The following is a 21,649-nucleotide window of genomic DNA, read 5'->3' on the forward strand; positions in this document are numbered from 1 at the left end:
TGTGTTTTCAGACGGTTTAAACTGAGAAAATTCGTTTGCGTATAGTTTTGAACTGAAAACATCTTTTTCGATCAGAAATGAGTTTTTACGAAGAAAAACACGTTTTAGCTGTGTAAAATGCACTAACATCGTTTCTGAAGTGGTTAGGTTCACCTGTGTGTTAAATGTAGTAAAGTGTGTTTTCAGACGGTTTAAGCTGAGAAAAGCCGTTTGCGTATAGTTTTGAGCTCCTCTCTCACTCCTAACAGCGATAAACTGCTTCAAGTGTTGTTTTGAACTGAAAACATCTTTTTCGATCAAAAATTAGTTTTTACGAAGGAAAACACATTTTAGCTGTGTAAAATGCACTACCATCGTGTAATAAACTTTTCTTAGTTTTTTTGGTTCACCTGTGTGTTGAATGTAGTAAAGTGTGTTTTCAGACGGTTTAAACTGAGAAAATTCGTTTGCGTATAGTTTTGAACTGAAAACATCTTTTTCGATCAGAAATTAGTTTTTACGAAGTTTAACACGTTTAAGCTGTGTAATATGCTCTAACATCGTGTAATAAACGTTTGTGAAGTGTTTTGGTTCAATCTTGTGTTGAACTTTACGTGTGTTTTCAGACGGTTTAAACTGAGTACAGTTTTGAGCTCCCATTTTACTTCTTACAGCGATAAACTGCTTCAAGTGTTAGGAACTGAAAGCATCTTTTTTTTTCTTCTAAGTCATTAAATGGCACTTTTGTGAAGTACTTTAATGGAACTACACAAAAGAAAAACTTGGAAAATTTTGGGACCCAATAATATCTTAGAAAAATTTTGGGACACAAAAAACTTTTGACCTAAAAAAAATTTGATATCAAAAAATTTTCGGTTTAAAAAAAAATTGCGGTTAGTCTTAGGAAATGGGGTCCTTTGTGGGCAACTTCCACCTTTTCTTCTGAGTTATTAAGTGGCACTCTCGTGAAGTACTTCAGTGGAACTACACATGTGCCTGTCCAGATTGTAAAGACATTCTTAGGTGGAAAAGTATATATAAAAGGGGAGAAAAGTGCATAAAGAATGCAAACAATGATATCAAAGATCTCCTCTCTCAGCTTCTCTCAGCTTTAAAAAATTTTGTCCCATAAAAACTTGAAAAAATTTTGTACCCAAAAAAACATCGAAATATTTTGGGACCCAAAAAAATGGTCGAAAAAATTTGGGACCCAAAAAAACTTTGAAAAATTTTGGGCCCGATAAAATTTTGACACAAAGCAATTTCGAAAAATTTTGAGACCCGAAAAAAATTTGACACAAAAAAACATCAAAAAATTTCGGAACCCAAAAAAACTTCGAAAAATTTCAGATCCCAAAAAAATCTTCGAAACATTTTGGGACCCAAAAAAATTTTGACCTAAAATAACTTTGACCTCAAAATATCTTCGAAAAAATTTGGGGCCCAAAATAACTTTTAAAAATTTTTGGCCCAAAAAAAGTTTGACCCAAAAAATTTTGACAAAAAATTACTTCGAAAAATTTTTACACCCGAAAGAATTTTGACACAAAAATACATCGAAAAATTTCGGATCCCAAAAAAATCTTCGAAAAATTTTAGGACCCAAAAAAATTTTGACCTAAAATAATTTTGACCTCAAAATAACTTTGAAAAATTTTGGGACTCAAAAAACTTTGAAAAATTTTAAGACCAAAAAAATGTTTCCTAAATTAAAGAAAATGTTTATGCAGCGGATATGGCTTTTAGGAAACTTGTTATCCAGTTTGTGGTGCTGTATGACACTGCAAAAGTGTCTTTTAATGTACACCTGCTGACACAAATTGCGGTTACCCTTAGGAAATGGGGTCCTTTGTGGGCAACTTCCACTTTTTCTTCTGAGTTATTAAGTGGCACTCTTGTGAAGTACTTCAGTGGAACTACACATGTGCCTGTCCAGATTGTAAAGACATTCTTAGGTGGAAAAGTCTATATAAAAGGGGAGAAAAGTGCATAAAGAATGCAAACAATGATATCAAAGATCTCCTCTCTCAGCCTCTCTCAGCTTTAAAAAAATTTGTCCCAAAAAAACTTGAAAAAATTTTGTACCCAAAAAAACATCGAAATATTTTGGGACCCAAAAAATTGTTAGACCCTAAAATAACTTTGAGCTCAAAATATCTTCGAAAAATTTTGGGCCCAAAAAAAGTTTGACCCAAAAAATTTTGACACAAAAGTACTTCGAAAAAATTGTTAGACCCGAAAAAATTTTAACACAAAAAAACAACGAAAAATTTCGGGTACCAAAAAAATCTTCGAAAAATTTTGGGACCCAAAATATTTTGACCTAAAATAATTTTGACCTCAAAATAACTTTGAAAAATTTTGGGCCCAAAAAAAGTTTGACCCAAAAAAACTTTGACAAATTTTGGGACCCAAAAAAACTTTGACAAATTTTGGGACCCAAAAAAACTTTGAAAAATTTTAAGACCAAAAAAATGTTGAGACACGAAAAATTTAGAAAAAATTTGGGACCTAAAAAAACTTTGAAAAATTTTGGGCCCAAAAAAATTTAGAAAAATTTATAGACCCAAAAAATGTTGACACAAAAAAACTCAGAATAGACAACAGAGGTTTTTGCACTTAAACCAATAATACCCGAACACTGAACAATACAATGGGCTGTATGGGTGTGATTTTTGCTATCTCACAGGTGAAGAACCCTATCCTTTCAGAAGACCAGAACTTGTTCTGAGGCAAAATCTGAGGCATCTGAGACAAAACAGTATGACCACCAGCTACTCCAGAACAGCCAGTCATGGGTGTAAAAGGCCAATCTGTATTGATGAGATTAAAAACGTTTTAGATGATTGATGGCTTTTTTCCAGAGAAAAAAACTTCGAAAAATTTTGGGACCCAAAAAAACTTCTAAAAATTTTGGGACCCAAAAAAACGTTGAAAAATTTTGCGACCTAAAAAATTTTGACATAAAATTAGTTAGAAAATTTTTTAGACCCGAACAAATTTTGACACAAAAAAACATCAAAAAATTTTGGGACCCAAAAAAAATGTTGAAAAATTTTGGGCCCAAAACAGTTTGACCCAAAATCTTCTAAAAATTTTGAGACCCAAAAACACTTTGAAAAATTTTAAGACCAAAAAAATGTTGAGACCCGAAAAAATTTAGAAAAAATTTGGGACACAAAAAAACTTTGAAAAATTTTAGACCGGAAAAAATTTTGGGATCAAAAAAAATTTTGACCTAAAATAATTTTGACCTCAAAATATCTTCGAAAAATTTTGCGCCCAAAAAAAGTTTGACCCATAAAAACTTCAAAAAATTTTGACACAAAATTACTTCGAAAAATTTTTAGATCCGAAAAAATTTTGACACAAAAAAACATCGTAAAATTTCCGATCCCAAAAAAATCTTCGAAAAATTTTGGGACCCAAAATATTTTGACCTCAAAATATGTTCGAAAAATTTTGGGCCCAAAAAAAGTTTGAAAAATTTTAAGACCAAAAAAATGTTGAGACCCGAAAAAATTTAGAAAAATTTGGGACCCAAAAAAACTTTGAAAAATTTTGTGACCAAAAAAATTTAGAAAATTTTTTAGGCCCAAACAATTTTGACACAAAAAAACTCAGAATAGACAACAGAGGTTTTTGCACTTAAACCAATAATACCCGAACACTGAACAATACAATGGGCTGTATGGGTGTGATTTTTGCTATCACACAGGTGAAAAACCCTATCCTTTCAGAAGACCAGAACTTGTTCTCAGGCAAAATCTGAGGCATCTGAGACAAAACAGTATGACCACCAAATACTCCAGAACAGCCAGTCACGGGTGTAAAAGGCCAATCTGTATTGATGAGATTAAAAACGTTTTAGATGATTGATGGCTTTTTTCCAGAGAAAAAAACTTCTAAAAATTTTGGGACCCAAAAAAACTTCTAAAAATTTTGGGACCCAAAAAAACTTCTAAAAATTTTGGGACCCAAAAAAATTTGGACCCGAAAAAGTTTTGACACAAAAAAAACGGAAAATTTCGGAACCCGAAAAAACGTTGAAAAATTTTGCGACCTAAAAAATTTTGACATAAAATTAGTTAGAAAAAATTTTAGACCCGAAAAAATTTTGACACAAAAAAACATCAAAAAATTTTGGGACCTAAAAAAATTTTGACCTAAAATAACTTTGACTTCAAAATATCTTCGAAAAAGTTTGGGACCCAAAATAACTTTGAAAAATTTGGGCCCAAAAAAGTTTGACCCAAAAAAACTTCAAAAAATTTTGAGACCCAAAAACACTTTGAAAAATTTTAAGACCAAAAAAATGTTGAGACCCGAAAAAATTTAGAAAAAATTTGTATGGCTGTATGGGTGTGATTTTTGCTATCACACAGGTGAAGAACCCTATCCTTTCAGAAGACCAGAACTTGTTCTCAGGCAAAATCTGAGGCATCTGAGACAAAACAGTATGACCACCAGCTACTCCAGAACAGCCAGTCATGCCAGTCAGTCATCTGTATTGATGAGATTAAAAACGTTTTAGATGATTGATGGCTTTTTTCCAGAGTACCAACATAGTGTTTGTCTTGATGTGACTTGACAGTCGGTGATTATATGGCTGGATTCACCAAATCACAGCAAAAAGTGGTATATAGACAGAAAAAAAATTGTTTTTGCTATTTACATGCTTCTTAAAGAAAATGTGAAACTATGTAATGTTAATGCAGCGGATATGGCTTTTAGGAAACTTGTTATCCAGTTTGAGGTGCTGTATGACACTGCAAAAGTGTCTTTTAATGTACATCTGCTGACACAAATTGCAGTTAGCCTTAGGAAATGGGGTCCTTTGTGGGCAACTTCCACCTTTTCTTCTGAGTTATTAAGTGGCACTCTTGTAAAGTACTTCAGTGGAACTACACATGTGCCTGTCCAGATTGTAAAGACATTCTTAGGTGGAAAAGTCTATATAAAAGGGGAGAAAAGCGCATAAAGAATGCAAACAATGATATCAAAGATCTCCTCTCTTAGCTTCTCTCAGCTTTAAAAAAATTTGTCCCAAAAAAACTTGAAAGAATTTTGTACCCAAAAAATTTTGACCCAAAAAAACCTCGAAATATTTTGGGACCCAAAAAAATCTTCGAAAAATTTTGGGACCCAAAAAAACGTTGCAAAATTTTGCGACCCAAAAAATTTTGACATGAAATTAGTTAGAAAAATTTTTAGACCCGAAAAAATTTTGACAAAAAAACATCGAAAAATTTTGGGACCCAAAAAAATTTTGACCTAAAATAACTTTGACTTCAAAATATCTTCGAAAAATTTGGGACCCAAAATAACTTTGAAAAATTTTGGGCCCAAAAAAGTTTGACCCAAAAAAACTTCAAAAAATGTTGAGACCCAAAAACACTTTGAAAAATTTTAGACCCGAAAAAATTTTGACACAAAAAAACTTCAAAAAATTTCGGAACCCAAAAAAATCTTCGAAAAAGTTTGGGACCCAAAAAAATTTTGACCTAAAATAATTTTGACCTCAAAATATCTTCGAAAAATTATTGGCTCAAAAAAAATTTGACCTAAAATAATTTTGACCTCAAAATATCTTCGAAAAATTTTGGGACCCAAAAAAACTTCGAAAAATTTTGGGACCCAAAAAAACTTTGAAAAATTTTGGGACCCAACAAAACTTTGAAAAATTTTGGGATCCAACAAAACTTTGAAAAATTTTTGGACCCAAAAAATTTTGACACAAAAATTCTCAGAATAGACAACAGAGGTTTTTGCACTAATACCAATAATACCCGAAAACTGAACAATTCAATGGGCTGTATGGGTGTGATTTTTGCTATCACACAGGTGAAGGACCCAATCCTTTCAGTAGACCAGAACTTGTTCTCAGGCAAAATCTGAGGCATCTGAGACAAACCAGTATGACCACCAGCTACTCCAGATCAGCCAGTTATGAGTGAAAAAGGCCAATCTGTATTGATTAGATTAAAACGTTTTGGATGATTGATGGGTTTTTTTCCAGAGTACCAACATAGTGTTTGTCTTGATGTGTCTTGACAGTCAGTGAATATATGGCTGGATTCACCAAATCACAGCAAAAATTTGTATATAGACAGAAAAACAAACACTGTTGGCCAAAAATTGCTCGCAGTCCAGCCTCCTGTAGAGTTCACCAGAACACCACAATCATTACATGATTGTAAATTTAGAGTGGAGGTAATTTCTTCTTTTCTTTTCATTGCAACTTCTAAATGGTTTTCTAATGAAGAATTTCTGTAATCATTTCTTTCTTTTAGTTTTTGCTATGCACATGCTTCTTAAAGAAAATGTGAAACTATTAACATTACATACTTTCATATTTTCTTGAAGAAGCATGTGCATAGCAAAAACTATTCCAGTACTACAAAAAAGATTCCAGTACTTCTTAATTGGAACACCATTTAGAAGTGGCAATGAATAGAAAAGAAGAACTGACCTCTACTCTGAAGCTTTCCAGAATGTACAATCATGTAATAATCGTAGTGTTCTGGTAAACTCTACAAAAATGTCTTTTTTTCTATCTATATATCACTTTTTGCTGTGTTTTGGTGAATCCAGTCATATAATCACAGACTGTCGAGACAAACACTTTGTTGGTACTCTGGAAAAAAGCCATCAATCATCCAAAACGTTTTTAATTTCATCAATACAGATTGGCCTTTTACACTCATGACTGGCTGATCTGGAGTAGCTGGTGGTCATACTGTTTTGTCTCAGATGCCTCAGATTTTGCCTGAGAAGAAGTTCTGGTCTTCTGAAAGGATTTGGGTCCCAAATTTTTTGGGTCTCAAAATTTTTCGAAGATTTTTTGAGGTCAAATTTTTTTGAGTCCCAAAATTTTCCGAAGATTTTTTAAGGTCAAATTTTTTTTGGGTCCCAAAATTTGTTGAAGATTTTTTTGGGTCCCGAAATTTTTCAAAGTTTTTTGCGTCAAAATTTTTTGGGTCCCAAAATTTTTCAAAGTTTTTTTGGGTCCCAAAATTTTTCAAAGTTTTTTTGGGTCAAAAAATTTTCGGGTTTCAAAATTTTTCAAAGTTATTTTGGGTCCCAAATTTTTTAGGGTCCCAAAATTTTCAAGTTTGTTTGGGTCAAAATGTTTTTGGGTCCCAAAATTTTTCGAAGTGTTTTTGGGTCAAAATTTTTTGGGTCTTAAAATTTTTCGAAGTTTTTTTGGGTCCCAAAATTTTTCAAAGTTTTTTTGGGTCCCAAAATTTTTCAAAGTTTTTTTGGGTCCCAAAATTTTTCAAAATGTTTTTGGGTCCCAAAATTTTTCTAAGTGTTTTTGGGTCAAAATTTTTTGGGTCCCAAAAATTTTCAAAGTTTTTTTGGGTCCCAAAATTTTTCAAAGTTTTTTTGGGTCCCAAAAATTTTCAAAGTTTTTTTGGGTCCCAAAATTTTTAAGGTCCCAAAATTTTCAAGTTTTTTGGGTCAAAATGTTTTTGGGCCCAACATTTTTCGAAATTTATTTGGGTCAAAATTATTTTGGGCCAAATTTTTTTCAAATTTTTTTTTGAGTCCCAAAATTTTTCGAAGTTTTTTTGGGTCGAAATTTTTTAGGGTCTCAAACTTTTTCTACATTTTTTCGCGTCTCAAAATTTTTTTGGGCTCAAAATTTTTTGAAGTTTATTTGGGTCAAAATTATTTTGGGTTCCAAATTTTTTCGAAGTTTTTTTGAGTCCCAAAATTTTTTTAAAACAAAAATTTTTTCAAAGTTTGTTTGGATCCCAAAATTTTTTGAAGTTATTTTAGGTCCCAAAATTTTTCGAAGTATTTTTGGGTCAAATTTTTTTCGGATCTCAAAATTTTTCACATTTTTTTTAGGTCAAAATTGTTTTTTTTTTGTTTCCCAAAATTTTTCAAAGATTTTATCGGGTCTCACAATTTTTTGGTTTCATGGGTCAATATTTTTTGGGTCCCAAAATTTTTCTAAGTTTTTTTGGGTCCCAAAATTTTTCAAAGTTTTTTTGGGTCCCAAAATTTTTCAAAGTTTTTTTGGGTCCCAAAATTTTTCAAAGTTTTTTTGGGTCCCAAAATTTTTTCGAAGTTTTTTTGGGTCAAAATTATTTTGGGTCCTAAATTTTTTCGAAATTTATTTGGGTCAAAATGTTTTTGGGCCAAAATTTTTTCAAAGTTTTTTTGGGTCCCAAAATTTTTCAATGTTTTTTTGGGTCAAAATTTTTTGAAGTTTATTTGGGTCAAAATTTTTTCGAAGTTTTTTTGGGTCAAAATTATTTTGGGTCCTAAATTTTTTCGAAATTTATTTGGGTCAAAATGTTTTTGGGCCAAAATTTTTTCAAAGTTTTTTTGGGTCCCAAAATTTTTCAAAGTTTTTTTGGGTCAAAATTTTTTGAAGTTTATTTGGGTCAAAATTATTTTTGGTTCCAAATTTTTTCAAAGTTTTTTTGGGTCAATTTTTTTTTAAAACAAAAATTGTTCAGTTTGTTTGGGTCCCAAAAGTTTTTGAAGTTTTTTTGGGTCAAAATTTTTTTGGGTCCCAAAATTTTTCGAAGTTTTTTTGGGTCAAAATTTTTTGGGTCCCAAAATTTTTCAAAGTTTTTTTGGATCCCAAAATTTTTTGAAGTTTTTTTAGGTCCCAAAATTTTTCGAAGTGTTTTTGGGTCAAAATTTTTTCGGATCTCAAAATTTTTCAAAGTTTTTTTTAGGTCAAAATTGTTTTTTTTTTTTTTTTTTTTGGGTCCCAAAATTTTTCAAAGATTTTATCGGGTCTCAAATTTTTTTGGTTTCATGGGTCAATATTTTTTGGGTCCCAAAATTTTTCAAAGTTTTTTTGGGTCCCAAAATTTTTCAAAGTTTTTTTGGTCAAAATTTTTTCGAAGTTTTTTTCGGTCAAAATTTTTTCGAAGTTTTTTTGGGTCAAAATTATTTTGGGTCCTAAATTTTTTCGAAATTTATTTGGGTCAAAATGTTTTTGGGCCAAAATTTTTTCAAAGTTTTTTTTGGGTCCCAATATTTTTCGAAGTTTTTTTAGGTCAAAATTGTTTAGGGTCCTAAATTTTTTCGAAATTTATTTGGGTCAAAATATTTTTGGGCCAAAATTTTTTCAAAGTTTTTTTTGGGTCCCAATATTTTTCGAAGTTTTTTGGTTCAAAATTTTTTAGGGTCTCAAAATTTTTTTTTGGTCAAAATTTTTTTTTAATTTATTTTGGTCAAAATTATTTTTGGTTCCAAATTTTTTCGAAGTTCTTTTGTGTCAAAATTTTTTCTGGTCTAAAAATTTTTCGAAATAATTTTGTGTCAAAATTTTTAGAAGTTTTTTTGGGTCAAACTTTTTTGGGCCGAAAATTTTTCGAAGATATTTTGAGGTCAAAATTACTTTAGGTCAAATTTTTTTTGGGTCCCAAAATTTTTCGAAAATATTTTGAGGTCAAAATTATTTTAGGTCAAAATTTTTTTGGGTCCCGAAATTTTTCGAATATTTTTTTGGGATCCGAAATTTTTTGAAGTTTTTTTGTGTCAAACTTTCTTCGGGTCTAAAATTTTTCAAAGATTTTTTGTGTCCCAAATTTTTTCTAAATTTTTTCGGGTCTCAACAATTTTTTGGTCTTAAAATTTTTCAAAGTGTTTTTGTGTCTCAAATTTTTTTGAAGTTTTTTTGGGTCAAAATTATTTTGGGTCCCAAAATTTTTCGAAGTTTTTTTGGGTCAAAATTTTTTGGGTCCCAAAATTTTTCAAAGTTTGTTTGGATCCCAAAATTTTTTGAAGTTTTTTTAGGTCCCAAAATTTTTCGAAGTGTTTTTGGGTCAAAATTTTTTCGGATCTCAAAATTTTTCAAAGTTTTTTTAGGTCAAAATTGATTTTATCGGGTCTCAAAATTTTTTGGTTTCATGGGTCAATATTTTTTGGGTCCCAAAATTTTTCAAAGTTTTTTTGGGTCCCAAAATTTTTCAAAGTTTTTTTGGGTCCCAAAATTTTTCAAAGTTTTTTTGGGTCCCAAAATTTTTCAAAGTTTTTTTGGGTCAAAATTTTTTCGAAGTTTTTTTGGGTCAAAATTATTTTGGGTCCTAAATTTTTTCGAAATTTATTTGGGTCAAAATGTTTTTGGGCCAAAATTTTTTCAAAGTTTTTTTTGGGTCCCAATATTTTTCGAAGTTTTTTTAGGTCAAAATTGTTTAGGGTCCTAAATTTTTTCGAAATTTATTTGGGTCAAAATATTTTTGGGCCAAAATTTTTTCAAAGTTTTTTTGGGTCCCAAAATTTTTCACAGTTTTTTTGGGTCAAATTTTTTTTAAAACAAAAATTTTTCAGTTTGTTTGGGTCCCAAAAATTTTCGAAGGTTTTTTGGGTCAAAATTATTTTGGGTCCCAAAATTTTTCGAAGTTTTTTTGGGTCAAAATTTTTTTGGTCCCAAAACTTTTCAAAGATTTTTTGGGTCTCAAAATTTTTCGAAATTTTTTCGGGAATCAAATTTTTTTTGGGCCCATTATTTTTCTACGTTTTTTTGGGTCCCAAAATTTTTCTAAGTTTTTTTGGGTCAAAATTATTTTGGGTCCCAAAATTTTTTTGCGCCCAAAATTTTTCAAAGTTTTTTTGGGTCGCAAAATTTTTCGAAGTTTTTTTGGGTCAAAATTTTTTTGGGTCCTAAATTTTTTCGAAATTTATTTGGGTCAAAATTATTTTGGGCCAAAATTTTTTCAAAGTTTTTTTGGGTCCCAAAATTTTTCAAAGTTTTTTTGGGTCAAAATTTTTTGAAGTTTATTTGGGTCAAAATTATTTTTGGTTCCAAATTTTTTCGAAGTTTTTTTGGGTCAAATTTTTTTTAAAACAAAAATTGTTCAGTTTGTTTGGGTCCCAAAAGTTTTTGAAGGTTTTTTGGGTCAAAATTATTTTGGGTCCCAAAATTTTTCGAAGTTTTTTTGGGTCAAAATTTTTGTTGGTCCCAAAACTTTTCAAAGATTTTTTGGGTCTCAAAATTTTTCGAATTTTTTTCGGGAATCAAATTTTTTTTGGGCCCATTATTTTTCTACGTTTTTTTGGGTCCCAAAATTTTTCGACGTTTTTTTGGGTCAAAATTATTTTGGGTCCCAAAATTTTTTTGCGCCCAAAATTTTTCAAAGTTTTTTTGGGTCAAAATTTTTTGGGTCTCAAAATTTTTCAAAGATTTTTTGAGGTCAAATTTTTTCGGGTCCCAAAATTTTCCGAAGATTTTTTAAGGTCAAAATTTTTTTGGGTCCCAAAATTTGTTGAAGATTTTTTTGGGTCCCGAAATTTTTCGATGTTTTTTGGGTCAAAATTTTTTCCGGTCTCAAAATTTTTCGAAGTTTTTTCGTGTCAAAATTTTTTGGGTCCCAAAATTATTCAACGTTTTTTTGGGCCCAAAATTTTTCAAAGTTTTTTTGGGTCCCAAAATTTTTCAAAGTTTTTTTGGGTCCCAAGATCTTTCAAAGTTTTTTTGGGTCCCAAAATTTTTCAAAGTTTTTTTTGGGTCCCAAAATTTTTAGGTCCCAAAATTTTCAAAGTTTTTTTGGGTCAAAATGTTTTTGGGCCCAATATTTTTCAAAGTTTTTTTGGGTCAAAATTATTTTGGGTCCTAAATTTTTTCGAAATTTATTTGGGTCAAAATGTTTATGGGCCAAAATTTTTTCAAAGTTTTTTTGGGTCGAAATTTTTTAGGGTCTCAAAATTTGTCTAAATTTTTTCGCGTCTCAAATATTTTTTGGGCTCAAAATTTTTTGAAGTTTATTTGGGTCAAAATTATTTTGGGTTCCAAATTTTTTCGAAGTTTTTTTGGGTCCCAAAATTTTTCAAAGTTTTTTTGGGTCGCAAATTTTTTCAAAGTTTTTTTGGGTCAAAAATATTTCGGGTCCCAAAATTTTTCTAAGTTTTTTTGTGTCCCAAAATTTTTCAAAGTTTTTTTGGGTCAAAATTTTTTCAAAGTTTTTTCGTGTCAAAATTTTTTGGGTCCCAAAATTATTCAACGTTTTTTTGGGTCCCAAAATTTTTCAAAGTTTTTTTGTGTCCCAAAATTTTTCAAAGTTTTTTTGGGTCAAAATTTTTTCAAAGTTTTTTTGGGTCAAAATTATTTTTGGTCCTAAATTTTTTCTAAATTTATTTGGGTAAAAATGTTTTTGGGCCAAAATTTTTTCAAAGTTTTTTTTGGGTCCCAATATTTTTTGAAGTTTTTTTGGGTCAAAACTTTTTAGGGTCTCAAAATTTTTCTAAAATTTTTCGCTTCTCAAAAGTTTTTTTTGGCTCAAAATTTTTTGAAGTTTATTTGGGTCAAAATGATATTTGGTTCCAAATTTTTTCGAAGTTTTTTTTTTTTAGTTTTTTTGGGTCAAAAATTTTTCGGATTTCAAAATTTTTCAAAGTTTTTTTGGGTCAAAATTGTTTTTTTTTTTTTTTTTTTTGGGTCGCAAAATTTTTCCAATTTTTTGGGGTCCCAAAACTTTTCGAAGTTTTTTTGTGTCCCAAAATTTTTCAAAGTTTTTTTGGGTCAAAATTTTTTCAAAGTTTTTTCGTGTCAAAATGTTTTGGGTCCCAAAATTTTTCAAAGTTTTTTTGGGTCAAAAATATTTAGGGGCCCAAAATTTTTCAAAGTTTTTTTGTGTCCCAAAATTTTTCAAAGTTTTTTTGGGTCAAAAAAGTTTTTTTGGGTCAAAATTATTTTTGGTCCTACATTTTTTCTAAATTTATTTGGGTCAAAATGTTTTTGGGCCAAAATTTTTTCAAAGTTTTTTTTGGGTCCCAATATTTTTTGAAGTTTTTTTGGGTCAAAACTTTTTAGGGTCTCAAAATTTTTCTAAAATTTTTCGCTTCTCAAAAGTTTTTTTTGGCTCAAAATTTTTTGAAGTTTATTTGGGTCAAAATGATATTTGGTTCCAAATTTTTTCGAAGTTTTTTTTTTTTAGTTTTTTTGGGTCAAAAATTTTTCGGATTTCAAAATTTTTCAAAGTTTTTTTGGGTCAAAATTGTTTTTTTTGTTTTTGTTTTTTTGGGTCGCAAAATTGTTCCAATTTTTTGGGGTCCCAAAACTTTTCGAAGTTTTTTTGGGTCCCAAAATTTTTCAAAGTTTTTTTGGGTGAAAAATATTTTGGGTCCCAAAATTTTTCAAAGTTTTTTTGTGTCCCAAAATTTTTCAAAGTTTTTTTGGGTCAAAATTTTTTCAAAGTTTTTTTGGGTCAAAATTATTTTTGGTCCTAAATTTTTTCTAAATTTATTTGGGTCAAAATGTTTTTGGGCCAAAATTTTTTCAAAGTTTTTTTTGGGTCCCAATATTTTTTGAAGTTTTTTTGGGTCAAAACTTGTTAGGGTCTCAAAATTTTTCTAAAATTTTTCGCTTCTCAAAAGTTTTTTTTGGCTCAAAACTTTTTGAAGTTTATTTGGGTCAAAATTATATTTGGTTCCAAATTTTTTCGAAGTTTTTTTTTTAGTTTTTTTGGGTCAAAAATTTTTCGGATTTCAAAATTTTTCAAAGTTATTTTGGGTGAAAATGTTTTTGGGCCCAAAATTGTTCAAAGTTTTTTTGGGTCAAAATTTTTTCGAAGTTTTTTTTGGGTCAAAATTATTTTGGGTCCTAAATTTTTTCGAAATTTATTTGGGTCAAAATTTTTTTGGGCCCAAATTTTTTCAAAGTTTTTTTTGGGTCCCAAAATTTTTCGAAGTTTTTTTGGGTCAAAATTTTTTAGGGTCTCAAAATTTTTCTAAATTTTTTCGCGTCTCAAAATTTTTTTGGGCTCAAAATTTTTTGAAATTTATTTGGGTCAAAATTATTTTGGGTTCCAAATTTTTTCGAAGTTTTTTTGGGTCAAATTTTTTTAAAAACAAAAATTTTTCAAAGTTTGTTTGGATCCCAAAATTTTTCGAAATTTTTTTAGGTCCCAAAATTTTTCAAAGTGTTTTTGGGTCAAAATTTTTTCGGATCTCAAAATTTTTTAAAGTTTTTTTAGGTCAAAATTGTTTTTTTTGTTGTTTTTTTGGGTCCCAACATTTTTCGAAGATTTCTTTGGGCCCCGAAAATGTTCAATGTTTTTTTGGGTCAAAATTTATTCGGGTCTCAAAAATTTTCGAAGTTTTTTTGTGTTTGTGATTTTTCGGTCCCAAAATTTTTCAGTTTCTTGGGTCAACATTTTTTGGGTTCCAAAATGTTCAAGTTTTTTGGGGTCCCAAAATTTTTAAAAGATTTTTTGGGTCAAAATTTTTTAGGGTTTCAAAATTTTTCTAAATTTTTTTTGGGTAAAAAAATTTCAATTGCTGTTCTAAAGCTGAGAGAAGAGATCTTTGCATTGTTTATGCACTTTTCTCCCCTTTTAGATAGACTTTTCCACCTAAGAATGTCTTTACAATCTAAACAGCCACATGTGTAGTTCCACTGAAGTACTTCACAAGAGTGCCATTTAATGACTCAGAAGAAAATGTGGAAGTTGCCCACAAAGGACCCCATTTCCTAAGGCTAACTGCAATGTGTGTCAGCAGGTGTACATTAAAAGACACTTTTGCAGTGTCATACAGCACCTCAAACCGGATGACAAATTTCCTAAAAAACATTTTCGCTGCATTAACATTACATAGTTTCACATCTTCTTTAAGAAGCATGTGCATAGCAAAAACTGAAAGAAAGAGATGATTACAGAACTTCTTAATTAGAAAAACATTTAGAAGTCGCAATGAATAAAAAAGAAGAAATGACCTCCACTCTACATTTACGGTCATGTAATGATTGTGGTGTTCTGGTGAACTCTACAGGAGGCTGAACTGCGAGCATTTTTTGCCCAACAATGTTTGTTTTTCTGTCTATATACCACTTTTTGCTGTGATTTGGTGAATCCAGCCATATAATCACCAACTGTCGAGTCACATCAAGACAAACACTATGTTGGTACTCTGGAAAAAAGCCATCAATCATCTAAAACGTTTTTAATCTCATCAATACAGATTGGCCTTTTACACCCATGACTGGCTGTTCTGGAGTAGCTGGTGGTCATACTGTTTTGTCTCAGATGTCTCAGATTTTGCCTGAGAACAAGTTCTGGTCTTCTGAAAGGATAGGGTCCTTCACCTGTGTGATAGAAAAAATCACACCCACACAGCCCATTGAATTGATCACTGTTCTGGTATTATTGGTATTAGTGCAAAAACCTTTGTTGTGTATTCTGAGTTTTTTTGTGTCAAAATTTTTTGGGTCTAAATATTTTTCTAAATATTTTCGGGTCTCAAAATTTTTTTGAGACCAAATTTTTTTAAGATTTTTTTGGGTCCCGAAATTTTTGGTTGATTTTTGGGTCAAAATTTTTTCGGGTCTCAAAGTTTTTTGGGTCAAAATGTTTTAATTGCTGTTCTGAAAGCTGAGAGAAGAGATCTTTGATATCATTGTTTGCATTCTTTATGCACTTTTCTTCCCGTTTAGACACTTTGTTACTAGACCACCATTAAAGGCTTTCAGTGGCACTCTGTTTAGAAGCAGTGCCAAAGACCCTTACGCACTGAGATATTTCGGATCCCGAAATTATGTTCACCCGTGTGTAAAATGTAGTAAAGTGTGTTTTCAGACGGTTTAAACTGAGAAAATTCGTTTGCATATAGTTTTGAACTGAAAACATCTTTTTCGATCAGAAATTAGTTTTTACGAAGGAAAACACATTTTAGCTGTGTAAAATGCACTACCATCGTGTAATAAACTTTTCTTAGTTTTTTTGGTTCACCTGTGTGTTGAATGTAGTAAAGTGTGTTTTCAGACGGTTTAAGCTGAGAAAAGCCGTTTGCGTATAGTTTTGAGCTCCTCTCTCACTCCTAACAGCGATAAACTGCTTCAAGTGTTGTTTTGAACTGAAAACATCTTTTTCGATCAGAAATTAGTTTTTACGAAGGAAAACACATTTTAGCTGTGTAAAATGCACTACCATCGTGTAATAAACTTTTCTTAGTTGTTTTGGTTCACCTGTGTGTTAAATGTAGTAAAGTGTGTTTTCAGACGGTTTAAACTGAGAAAATTCGTTTGCGTATATTTTGAACTGAAAACATCTTTTTCGATCAGAAATTAGTTTTTACGAAGGAAAACACATTTTAGCTGTGTAAAATGCACTACCATCGTGTAATAAACTTTTCTTAGTTGTTTTGGTTCACCTGTGTGTTAAATGTAGTAAAGTGTGTTTTCAGACGGTTTAAACTGAGAAAATTCGTTTGCGTATAGTTTTGAACTGAAAACATCTTTTTCGATCAGAAATGAGTTTTTACGAAGGAAAACACATTTTAGCTGTGTAAAATGCACTACCATCGTGTAATAAACTTTTCTTAGTTGGTTTGGTTCACCTGTGTGTTAAATGTAGTAAAGTGTGTTTTCAGACGGTTTAAGCTGAGAAAAGCCGTTTGCGCATAGTTTTGAGCTCCTCTCTCACTCCTAACAGCGATAAACTGCTTCAAGTGTTGTTTTGAACTGAAAACATCTTTTTCGATCAGAAATTAGTTTTTACGAAGGAAAACACATTTTAGCTGTGTAAAATGCACTACCATCGTGTAATAAACTTTTCTTAGTTGTTTTGGTTCACCTGTGTGTTAAATGTAGTAAAGTGTGTTTTCAGACGGTTTAAACTGAGAAAATTCGTTTGCGTATAGTTTTGAACTGAAAACATCTTTTTCGATCAGAAATGAGTTTTTACGAAGGAAAACACGTTTTAGCTGTGTAAAATGCACTAACATCGTTTCTGAAGTGGTTAGGTTCACCCGTGTGTTAAATGTAGTAAAGTGTGTTTTCAGACGGTTTAAGCTGAGAAAAGCCGTTTGCGTATAGTTTTAAGCTCCTCTCTCACTTCTAACAGCGATAAACTGCTTCAAGTGTTGTTTTGAACTGAAAACATCTTTTTCGATCAGAAATTAGTTTTTACGAAGGAAAACACATTTTAGCTGTGTAAAATGCACTACCATCGTGTAATAAACTTTTCTTAGTTGTTTTGGTTCACCTGTGTGTTAAATGTAGTAAAGTGTGTTTTCAGACGGTTTAAACTGAGAAAATTCGTTTGCATATATTTTTGAATTGAAAACATCTTTTTCGATCAGAAATTAGTTTTTACGAAGGAAAACACATTTTAGCTGTGTAAAATGCACTACCATCGTGTAATAAACTTTTCTTAGTTTTTTTTGGTTCACCTGTGTGTTGAATGTAGTAAAGTGTGTTTTCAGACGGTTTAAGCTGAGAAAAGCCGTTTGCGTATAGTTTTAAGCTCCTCTCTCACTCCTAACAGCGATAAACTGCTTCAAGTGTTGTTTTGAACTGAAAACATCTTTTTCGATAAAAAATTAGTTTTTACGAAGGAAAACACATTTTAGCTGTGTAAAATGCACTACCATCGTGTAATAAACTTTTCTTAGTTGTTTTGGTTCACCTGTGTGTTAAATGTAGTAAAGTGTGTTTTCAGACGGTTTAAGCTGAGAAAAGCCGTTTGCGCATAGTTTTGAGCTCCTCTCTCACTCCTAACAGCGATAAACTGCTTCAAGTGTTGTTTTGAACTGAAAACATCTTTTTCGATCAGAAATTAGTTTTTACGAAGGAAAACACATTTTAGCTGTGTAAAATGCACTACAATCGTGTAATAAACTTTTCTTAGTTGTTTTGGTTCACCTGTGTGTTGAATGTAGTAAAGTGTGTTTTCAGACGGTTTAAGCTGAGAAAAGCCGTTTGCGTATAGTTTTGAGCTCCTCTCTCACTCCTAACAGCGATAAACTGCTTCAAGTGTTGTTTTGAACTGAAAACATCTTTTTCGATCAGAAATTAGTTTTTACGAAGGAAAACACATTTTAGCTGTGTAAAATGCACTAACATCGTTTCTGAAGTGGTTAGGTTCACCCGTGTGTTAAATGTAGTAAAGTGTGTTTTCAGACGGTTTAAACTGAGAAAAGCCGTTTGCGTATAGATTTGAGCTCCTCTCTCACTCCTAACAGCGATAAAATGCTTCAAGTGTTGTTTTGAACTGAAAACATCTTTATCGATCAGAAATGAGTTTTTACGAAGGAAAACACGTTTAAGCTGTGTAATATGCTCTAACATCGTGTAATAAACGTTTGTGAAGTGTTTTGGTTCAATCTTGTGTTGAACTTTACGTGTGTTTTCAGACGGTTTAAACTGAGTACAGTTTTGAGCTCCCATTTTACTTCTTACAGCGATAAACTGCTTCAAGTGTTAGGAACTGAAAGCATCTTTTTTTTTTCTTCTAAGTCATTAAATGGCACTTTTGTGAAGTACTTTAATGGAACTACACATGTGCCTGTCCAGATTGTAAAGACATTCTTAGGTGAGAAAAGTGCATAAAGAATGCAAACAATGATATCAAAGATCTCCTCTCTCAGCTTCTCTCAGCTTTAAAAAATTTTGTCCCATAAAAACTTGAAAAAATTTTGTACCCAAAAAAACATCGAAATATTTTGGGACCCAAAAAAATGGTCGAAAAAATTTGGGACCCAAAAAAACTTTGAAAAATTTTGGGCCCGATAAAATTTTGACACAAAGCAATTTCGAAAAATTTTGAGACCCGAAAAAAATTTGACACAAAAAAACATCAAAAAATTTCGGAACCCAAAAAAACTTCGAAAAATTTCAGATCCCAAAAAAATCTTCGAAACATTTTGGGACCCAAAAAAATTTTGACCTAAAATAACTTTGACCTCAAAATATCTTCAAAAAAATTTGGGGCCCAAAATAACTTTGAAAAATTTTTGGCCCAAAAAAAGTTTGACCCAAAAAATTTTGACAAAAAATTACTTCGAAAAATTTTTACACCCGAAAGAATTTTGACACAAAAATACATCGAAAAATTTCGGATCCCAAAAAAACTTTGAAAAATTTTGCAACCCAAAAAAACTTTGAAAAATTTTGCGACCCAAAAAATTTTGACACAAAAAACATCGAAAAATTTCCGATCCCCAAAAAATCTTCGAAAAATTTTAGGACCCAAAAAAATTTTGACCTAAAATAATTTTGACCTCAAAATAACTTTGAAAAATTTTGGGACTCAAAAAACTTTGAAAAATTTTAAGACCAAAAAAATGTTTCCTAAATTAAAGAAAATTTAATGTTTATGCAGCGGATATGGCTTTTAGGAAACTTGTTATCCAGTTTGTGGTACTGTATGACACTGCAAAAGTGTCTTTTAATGTACACCTGTTGACACAAATTGCGGTTACCCTTAGGAAATGGGGTCCTTTGTGGGCAACTTCCACCTTTTCTTCTGAGTTATTAAGTGGCACTCTTGTGAAGTACTTCAGTGGAACTACACATGTGCCTGTCCAGATTGTAAAGACATTCTTAGGTGGAAAAGTATATATAAAAGGGGAGAAAAGTGCATAAAGAATGCAAACAATGATATCAAAGATCTCCTCTCTCAGCCTCTCTCAGCTTTAAAAAAACTTTGTCCCAAAAAAACTTGAAAAAATTTTGTACCCAAAAAAACATCGAAATATTTTGGGACCCAAAAAATTGTTAGACCCTAAAATAACTTTGACCTCAAAATATCTTCGAAAAATTTTGGGCCCAAAAAAAGTTTGACCCAAAAAATTTTGACACAAAAGTACTTCGAAAAAATTGTTAGACCCGAAAAAATTTTAACACAAAAAAACAACGAAATATTTCGGGTACCAAAAAAATCTTCGAAAAATTTTGGGACCCAAAAAATTTTGACCTAAAATAATTTTGACCTCAAAATAACTTTGAAAAATTTTAAGACCAAAAAAATGTTGAGACACGAAAAATTTAGAAAAATTTTGGGACCTAAAAAAACTTTGAAAAATTTTGGGCCCAAAAAAATTTAGAAAAATTTATAGACCCAAAAAATGTTGACACAAAAAAACTCAGAATAGACAACAGAGGTTTTTGCACTTAAACCAATAATACCCGAACACTGAACAATACAATGGGCTGTATGGGTGTGATTTTTGCTATCTCACAGGTGAAGAACCCTATCCTTTCAGAAGACCAGAACTTGTTCTGAGGCAAAATCTGAGGCATCTGAGACAAAACAGTATGACCACCAGCTACTCCAGAACAGCCAGTCATGGGTGTAAAAGGCCAATCTGTATTGATGAGATTAAAAACGTTTTAGATGATTGATGGCTTTTTTCCGGAGAAAAAAACTTCGAAAAATTTTGGGACCCAAAAAAACTTCTAAAAATTTTGGGAGCCAAAAAAATTTGGACCCGAAAAGTTTTGACAAAAAATACATCGAAAAATTTCGGATCCCAAAAAAACTTTGAAAAATTTTGCAACCCAAAAAAACTTTGAAAAATTTTGCGACCCAAAAAATTTTGACACAAAAAACATCGAAAAATTTCCGATCCCCAAAAAATCTTCGAAAAATTTTAGGACCCAAAAAAATTTTGACCTAAAATAATTTTGACCTCAAAATAACTTTGAAAAATTTTGGGACTCAAAAAACTTTGAAAAATTTTAAGACCAAAAAAATGTTTCCTAAATTAAAGAAAATTTAATGTTTATGCAGCGGATATGGCTTTTAGGAAACTTGTTATCCAGTTTGTGGTACTGTATGACACTGCAAAAGTGTCTTTTAATGTACACCTGTTGACACAAATTGCGGTTACCCTTAGGAAATGGGGTCCTTTGTGGGCAACTTCCACCTTTTCTTCTGAGTTATTAAGTGGCACTCTTGTGAAGTACTTCAGTGGAACTACACATGTGCCTGTCCAGATTGTAAAGACATTCTTAGGTGGAAAAGTATATATAAAAGGGGAGAAAAGTGCATAAAGAATGCAAACAATGATATCAAAGATCTCCTCTCTCAGCCTCTCTCAGCTTTAAAAAAACTTTGTCCCAAAAAAACTTGAAAAAATTTTGTACCCAAAAAAACATCGAAATATTTTGGGACCCAAAAAATTGTTAGACCCTAAAATAACTTTGACCTCAAAATATCTTCGAAAAATTTTGGGCCCAAAAAAAGTTTGACCCAAAAAATTTTGACACAAAAGTACTTCGAAAAAATTGTTAGACCCGAAAAAATTTTAACACAAAAAAACAACGAAATATTTCGGGTACCAAAAAAATCTTCGAAAAATTTTGGGACCCAAAAAATTTTGACCTAAAATAATTTTGACCTCAAAATAACTTTGAAAAATTTTAAGACCAAAAAAATGTTGAGACACGAAAAATTTAGAAAAATTTTGGGACCTAAAAAAACTTTGAAAAATTTTGGGCCCAAAAAAATTTAGAAAAATTTATAGACCCAAAAAATGTTGACACAAAAAAACTCAGAATAGACAACAGAGGTTTTTGCACTTAAACCAATAATACCCGAACACTGAACAATACAATGGGCTGTATGGGTGTGATTTTTTCTATCTCACAGGTGAAGAACCCTATCCTTTCAGAAGACCAGAACTTGTTCTCAGGCAAAATCTGAGGCATCTGAGACAAAACAGTATGACCACCAGCTACTCCAGAACAGCCAGTCATGGGTGTAAAAGGCCAATCTGTATTGATGAGATTAAAAACGTTTTAGATGATTGATGGCTTTTTTCCGGAGAAAAAAACTTCGAAAAATTTTGGGACCCAAAAAAACTTCTAAAAATTTTGGGAGCCAAAAAAATTTGGACCCGAAAAGTTTTGACAAAAAATACATCGAAAAATTTCGGATCCCAAAAAAACTTTGAAAAATTTTGCAACCCAAAAAAACTTTGA

The sequence above is a fragment of the Astyanax mexicanus genome, chromosome 20 (genome assembly GCF_023375975.1).
Source record: "Astyanax mexicanus isolate ESR-SI-001 chromosome 20, AstMex3_surface, whole genome shotgun sequence".
Classification (NCBI taxonomy): Eukaryota; Metazoa; Chordata; class Actinopteri; order Characiformes; family Acestrorhamphidae; genus Astyanax; species Astyanax mexicanus.